Source organism: Podarcis vaucheri (assembly GCF_965113315.1).
Source record: "Podarcis vaucheri genome assembly, chromosome: 1".
NCBI lineage: Eukaryota > Metazoa > Chordata > Lepidosauria > Squamata > Lacertidae > Podarcis > Podarcis vaucheri.
In genome coordinates, this window is record NC_138759.1 from 118331979 (window position 1) to 118338131 (window position 6153).

The window sequence follows — 6153 nt, forward strand, 5'->3', positions numbered from 1 at the left end:
CAACCCAAGACTGACATTAAGCTCACTAGTAACAAGAAAATGAAATGTAACTAAAGAAACAATAGGAAACCAGACTTGACAGGTGAAAAATACAATGTAAATATATCTTACTGATTAGACAGCTTATAGTGGGGTCAGCCCTATATTTAGGCAAGGTGAGGTGACTGTCTCAGGTGACAAATGCCTTGGAGGCTGCCTGGGAGGGGGGAGGTAAAAGCCCGTGGATCCTCAGGATTTTTACATTGGGTCATCCCAAATTCACCATCAGATCACATAACATGTCCATGGCTACAGCCTGCACCAAGAAAATCATGCATCCACTGTTTCCTAGGGCTGCAATGGTGCAAAAATGTGGTTACAAAACATGGATCCACATGGATCCTCAGGATTTTTGCATTGGGTCACCCCAAATTCACCATCAGATCACATAGCATGTCCATGGCTACAGCTTTCACCCACTGTTGCATGGGGCCGCAATGGCGTAAAAACGTGGTTACAAAGCATGGATCCACATGGATTCTCAGGATTTTTGCATTGGGCAACCCCAAACTCACCGTCAAATCACATGTCTGTGACCACAAAAATGATACATCCACTGTTTTGTTCAGAATATTTTTTTTCTTGTTTTCCTCCTCTAAAACTAGGTGCATCTTATGGTCAGGTGAATCTTATGGAGCGAAAAATACGGTATTATGTTTTAATTCATCTATAACTGTAAGTTTCTGCAAGTAAGATTGTTGTATGTTAAAATATGGGCATTGGTTTAATTTCCAAAGAAGGGTGTCAGTCATATATATACGTTTTGAGCTTCTTAGCTGTGATTTCGCTGCTCTTACATCAACACCTTTGGCCCTCCAGATGTTACTGAACTACAACTCCCATCAGCCCTTGGAAGCATTGCCAATGGCCAGGGATTATAGGAGTTCTCATTCAGCAACATCTGGAGGCCCAAGGGTTCCCCACACCTCTGGGCTGGATGGACAAATGGTCTGACATGGTAAAAGACAGGTTGCTGTGCCCCTGCAGAACCTTTTACAGGGCTGGTCGTGCCTAAAAATGAGGTGCCGGCTCCTAAAACACTCCATTCTCACCCCCAGCCATCTGACTTGGTGTTTTTGTGATAGCAAATGCCAATTATTTAAATGCATGATCCACTGATCTCCCATATCTGTGGCATTCCCAGGACTGCTCCCCTGGTTATGTTCCCAGATACAGAAGTTGACCTAGCTATCTTGCGAGTCACACTCAAACTTCAAGATAGCAAACCATGTGTGCACATTCATCACTTGAACTCTGAAGGCGCATCTGTGCTGCTTTCAGGTCTTCTCTCACAGATAGAACAACAAATGAACAGTGATTGCATAATTGCCATCTACTGTGGATTTGGCAGAGTGGGTGTGGTATGGGGAAGTCCCACATTGAAACCGTACGTTGTGTTTAAAGAGACTGCCATACTGCTTCGCATTTTTAATAAAGCAAAATTAAATGGAGTGCCTGCTGCCGTAGGAACTGGCAAACTGTAACCAGGAAAATAACCTCTTGGTGGTATGTTCACATTTTAATCAGTCCATCAATTAGCAAACAAGGATTTTTGGGGAAACACATGCATTTCAGGTGTAAACCTTTTCAGACTCTTCTTTCCCCGTTTCAAGAATATTTGCCTCACAGAAACAAGCTACAATGGGATCCTACATAACAGGATGAGAACGGGGGCACAGTTTTGTCTGATTAGTTAATTCCTGCATCTCATTCTTTGTGTTTCCTGTCTGGTAAACTTTCTGTCATCAATGGTGGCGAGGGGGGTGATGTGTGTCAGATGATAAGGAAACGGCTAATGAGAAATTTCCTTTTTTTCCAGGGTACCAGAGAGACTCAAATCAATTAAAAATGGCCGACGGTAATTAAATACGCATGCTGCTTTTGTGTGAGGCAGCTTTCCCCAAGCTGGTGCCCTCCAGGTGCTTGGACAGTAGTGCCCATCAGCTGATGAGAGAGATGATGAAAAGTCCCTGGAGTGCTTCAGCTGAGCTCAGGGAAGGGCATGGAGGACTCTTCGAAGATTTGCCAGCTAAACAGAGAGGAAATCGCCCATCCTGCTCTTATCCCGTTAAAAACAGCTTGACCTACAACAGGCTTCCTCAACCTTGGCCCTCCAGATGTTCTGAGACTACAATTCCCATCATCCCTGACCACTGGTCCTGCTAGCTAGGGATGATGGGAGTTGTAGGCCAAAAACATCTGGAGGGCTGAGGTTGAGGAAGCCTGACCTACAATGAAATCAGCATGGTCACACTTTTCTCTAAGGATGATATAAAATCATATTAAATGGCGCACCCATGCACACCAATATACATAAGAACATGCTGTTGATGTCTGACTAGTTGAGCAAGAACTGAGATGGAGATGCATGTTAGAACACACACATTCAGAGACACGAAGAGTCGGTGTATTACATTCTCTTTTTCTTTATAACTTTTAATTAAATTTTATAAATATTTTTTGACAAAACATCCATCTTACATATAATATATAACTTGGCCTGAGACTTCCCTCCTTCTCAACTAATGGATTTCCTAATTATACTCTGATATTGCATTTTGTTATCATTATTATTACCCTTAAATCCAAGTCTTAAATACACCATTTAAACATCATATTGATAATAACTGATATCTCTAAACTTCTTGTAGCCCTACTAACAATGTCAATTGTTTACAATTGTCTCTCAGATACAATGTAAATTTATTCCAGTCTTTCAAAAAGGTCTGGTCCTGCTGGTTCCAAATTTTCCCAGTTAGTTTCGCCAACTCGGCATAGTCCATTAACTTCATCTGCCACTCTTCTTTTGTTGCGATGTATTACATTCTCACTTGGGCTGAGTACACACAAAATGTAATATCCCTCAATCTGGAATAATTCATGCTTGTCCTCAGCATGCTGCTTTCAATCTAGATTAATTCTAGATCTTGCCATCCATAGAGGTGGGCGTGGTTACTTGACATGCATTTACGAAAACCCTCCTTTGATCAGGTTATCTACATATTTTCTTCCCAGCACATGCCTCAGGTAAATGAAGAAGGAAGTGGTGGTTGTGATCTTAGTACAGGCCCATCCACAACATCATTGGGCAGGTGTGGATAGACAACACACACATTTGCCAAGACCACTACACCTGTTGTCCTCCGTCTTCAAATGAACACACTGAAGTGCAGGATCAATCTGCAATGGGATTTTATTTTCAGAAAGAAACGTATTTATTTTTTTCAAGAAGTGCTTTTCAGGGGCAAAAAGATACAATAGATCTGGACTATGTGTGGACTCAGTAGAAGAGACATGGACTTGGTCTCCATTGACTCTAGAATAAAATGTTGCATAGATGCAGCCGTGGGTGCAATTTGGATGTGCATCTAAAGGTGCGTCCGATTGGTGCTCACACTTCCCAGTCTGGAATGGAGAAGCAAGCTTGTGTATGTGAATCTCGTTAACTGGATCAATGAGAGGGGAGGGGAGGGCACAATGAAGAGACGACATTGCCCCTGACAGAGAAACCTGTTTCTTATGCATTGCATTAATCTGAACACCACATAGCCTTTAAGAAAAACACCCCACCCATGGCAAAGTAAGAAAACGTATGGCACAGTGGAAGCATTATGAAGCTGCCTACTAGTAAGGATACATTAATAGCTCATTTCCTGATCATTAATCCAGACATCACACAATCAGTCAAAGGAATCCATTTTCCTTTGCAGCTATTTTGGAGACTGCTGCCCTATTGTCACCAGTGCAAGGGACCCTTGACTCAGCAGCCCATGTCTTTCTTTAATTAGAGCCTGTGATAACCTGTGGTCAAGCTCGGCTTGCCAATGGCCATCTATCATATTGCCTAAACTCCCTGGCATCAATCTTTGATCCAGAGACAGCTGGAATGGGAGCACCAGTGGGGACACAGGAGGGCATATTGTGCATAAATGGAAATTGCTGTGCAGTGGCCGCTGCCCACAGCAGCCGAGCCAGACGCCCGTGCTATTCCTGCTTCCTAATTTAGTTCTGACCCTGTGTCAAAAACCAAGGGGGTGGCTTGATTGTTAAGGCTCAGCCATCAGATTTTATAACTTTAGAGCCCCCTATTTGCAATAAAATAGAAAGACAAAGAGGGGAAATCAAACTCCACAAATTGGCCAATATCTTTACTGATTCCAAACAAAACGTCACATTTTGTAAACGTTGGGGCCCTTCACAGCTCTTTAATGGGGCTGCATCTTTTAAAAAATGAGGACAGGGAAGAAACAACTGTCAGTGTTTGTGGCGCCAACATCAAACCAGTTTTCTCTCCCATTTTGCTCCATTTGAAACCCAATGAAGAGTTCCACAGAACTCAGAAACTTGCTCATTGCTTTGTGACGTTTTGTCTGGTTGGTTCATATTTTCTGACATTACAGAATTTGAAATGTTTCCAATGCAATTCAAACGTAACTGAAATCCAAATGTCAATATTGGAATGGATTCTGTGTTCAGACAAAACAGAGCCATGTTTTTCAGCTATGAATTCATTTCAGCTCCAGTTGTGATGGCCTCTGGTCTCTTTGTGTAACTGGCCTTTTATGAAGGGATTTTATGACAGACTGATGAATTTAAGTTGTGAACCGTGCAAAGACAAAGGGCAAAAGTGAATCATAAAGTGTCTTCTTCGGACAGTGAACGGATTCTACCAATTCTACTAAAGTCAAGAAATGTTGGCAATGAGACACACACACAATCATTTAAATATAAATATAGACCAATGTTAGTAGGTAGAAACCATAGTAGGACTTTAACTAAGGCTATAATTCTATACATGCTGATCTAAGACTATGTCCCATTGAACTTGATAGGTCTTACCTACAAGTAAATGTGCATGAGATTGTGCTGTCATTAAACCGGCCTATCACTGAACATCAATCCACAGAATATGTGATCCAGTTTCATGCAATTGACGCCCGCGTAGCTAGAGACGTCTAGCAACTGTGGTAGTTCTTGATGTTCTTGTGGTTTTGACACCGAACCAGGACATTTAAAAGTGTAAAGAAATGTGAATGTTAGAATGATGCTGGCTTAGAAATTAAGGATTACAGTTGTATGGATTAAGTTAAAAGAAAAGAAAGGTTAAAAATTAGATAAATTTAAGGGTGAGGATTTGCTGAATTAAAATTTGAAATTGGAATGCAGAAAGGGGAGGTATGAGGAGGTCAGAGAAATAAGGTATAAGAAAATAAGGGTTTGAAATTATACTTGTTTTTTTCTTTTGTTGTGTTTGTATTGTTGTGTCTGTTTGTATAATTTGTGAAACTTTAATAAATATTTTATTTAAAAAAATTGAATGCTGTTATTTGACACAGTCAGAAAAGAACGAACAGGCTGAAGATGAATGAGCAATGCATTGGGGGGGGGGATGAAACACCTAACAGAAGTCGCCAGTTTTAACAACAACAACAACGCAGGCAGCCTTGGGATATAAAGTAGCATTAAAACCATGCTGTCAGTTGCCATTTTGGACTGTTTCCACTATGCCTTGAGCAAACTCTGCAAACTGAAAGTCATCCAGGGCCTGCCAATGCATTCAGAATGATATTGACAGCGTGGTCTCCAGGCCTTGATGCCCTGGGGCTGCTCTAGCCAGCCAGTGCAACTCCTCTATAGACATCCGATGAAATCCAAAGAAGAGAAAGCTCTTGTAATGGGTTCCCTTCCTCTTTGGGAGCTTCTCACCAACAGCAATGTCCCCTCTCACAGGTGCAATGGGCTTTTGGGGTGGGAAAGGGGAGTTCAAGGAAACATCACTGGTAGTTTCAAGAATCCTCCAATGGCGACACTGCAGAGCCCATGCCCAAGATACATTTGCCTGGCACCAACGCCGTTGCCATTTACATGCCAGACTAAAACTGCCCTGTACTTCACAGTCTTTGATGGCAAATGTTACTCAGTTATTTATTTGTTCAAATATTTATATACTGCCATGTTGCAAAAAAATAATAGCAAGAGTGGTTGTGTGTGTGTGTGAACATTTAAAATCAGACATCATATGACAAATAATATGGGCCTCCTTATTTTTTGTTGTTTGTTTCCCTTTGTGAGGAAGGGCAGAATTAAACTATATCTATTTACCATGGTGTGAGC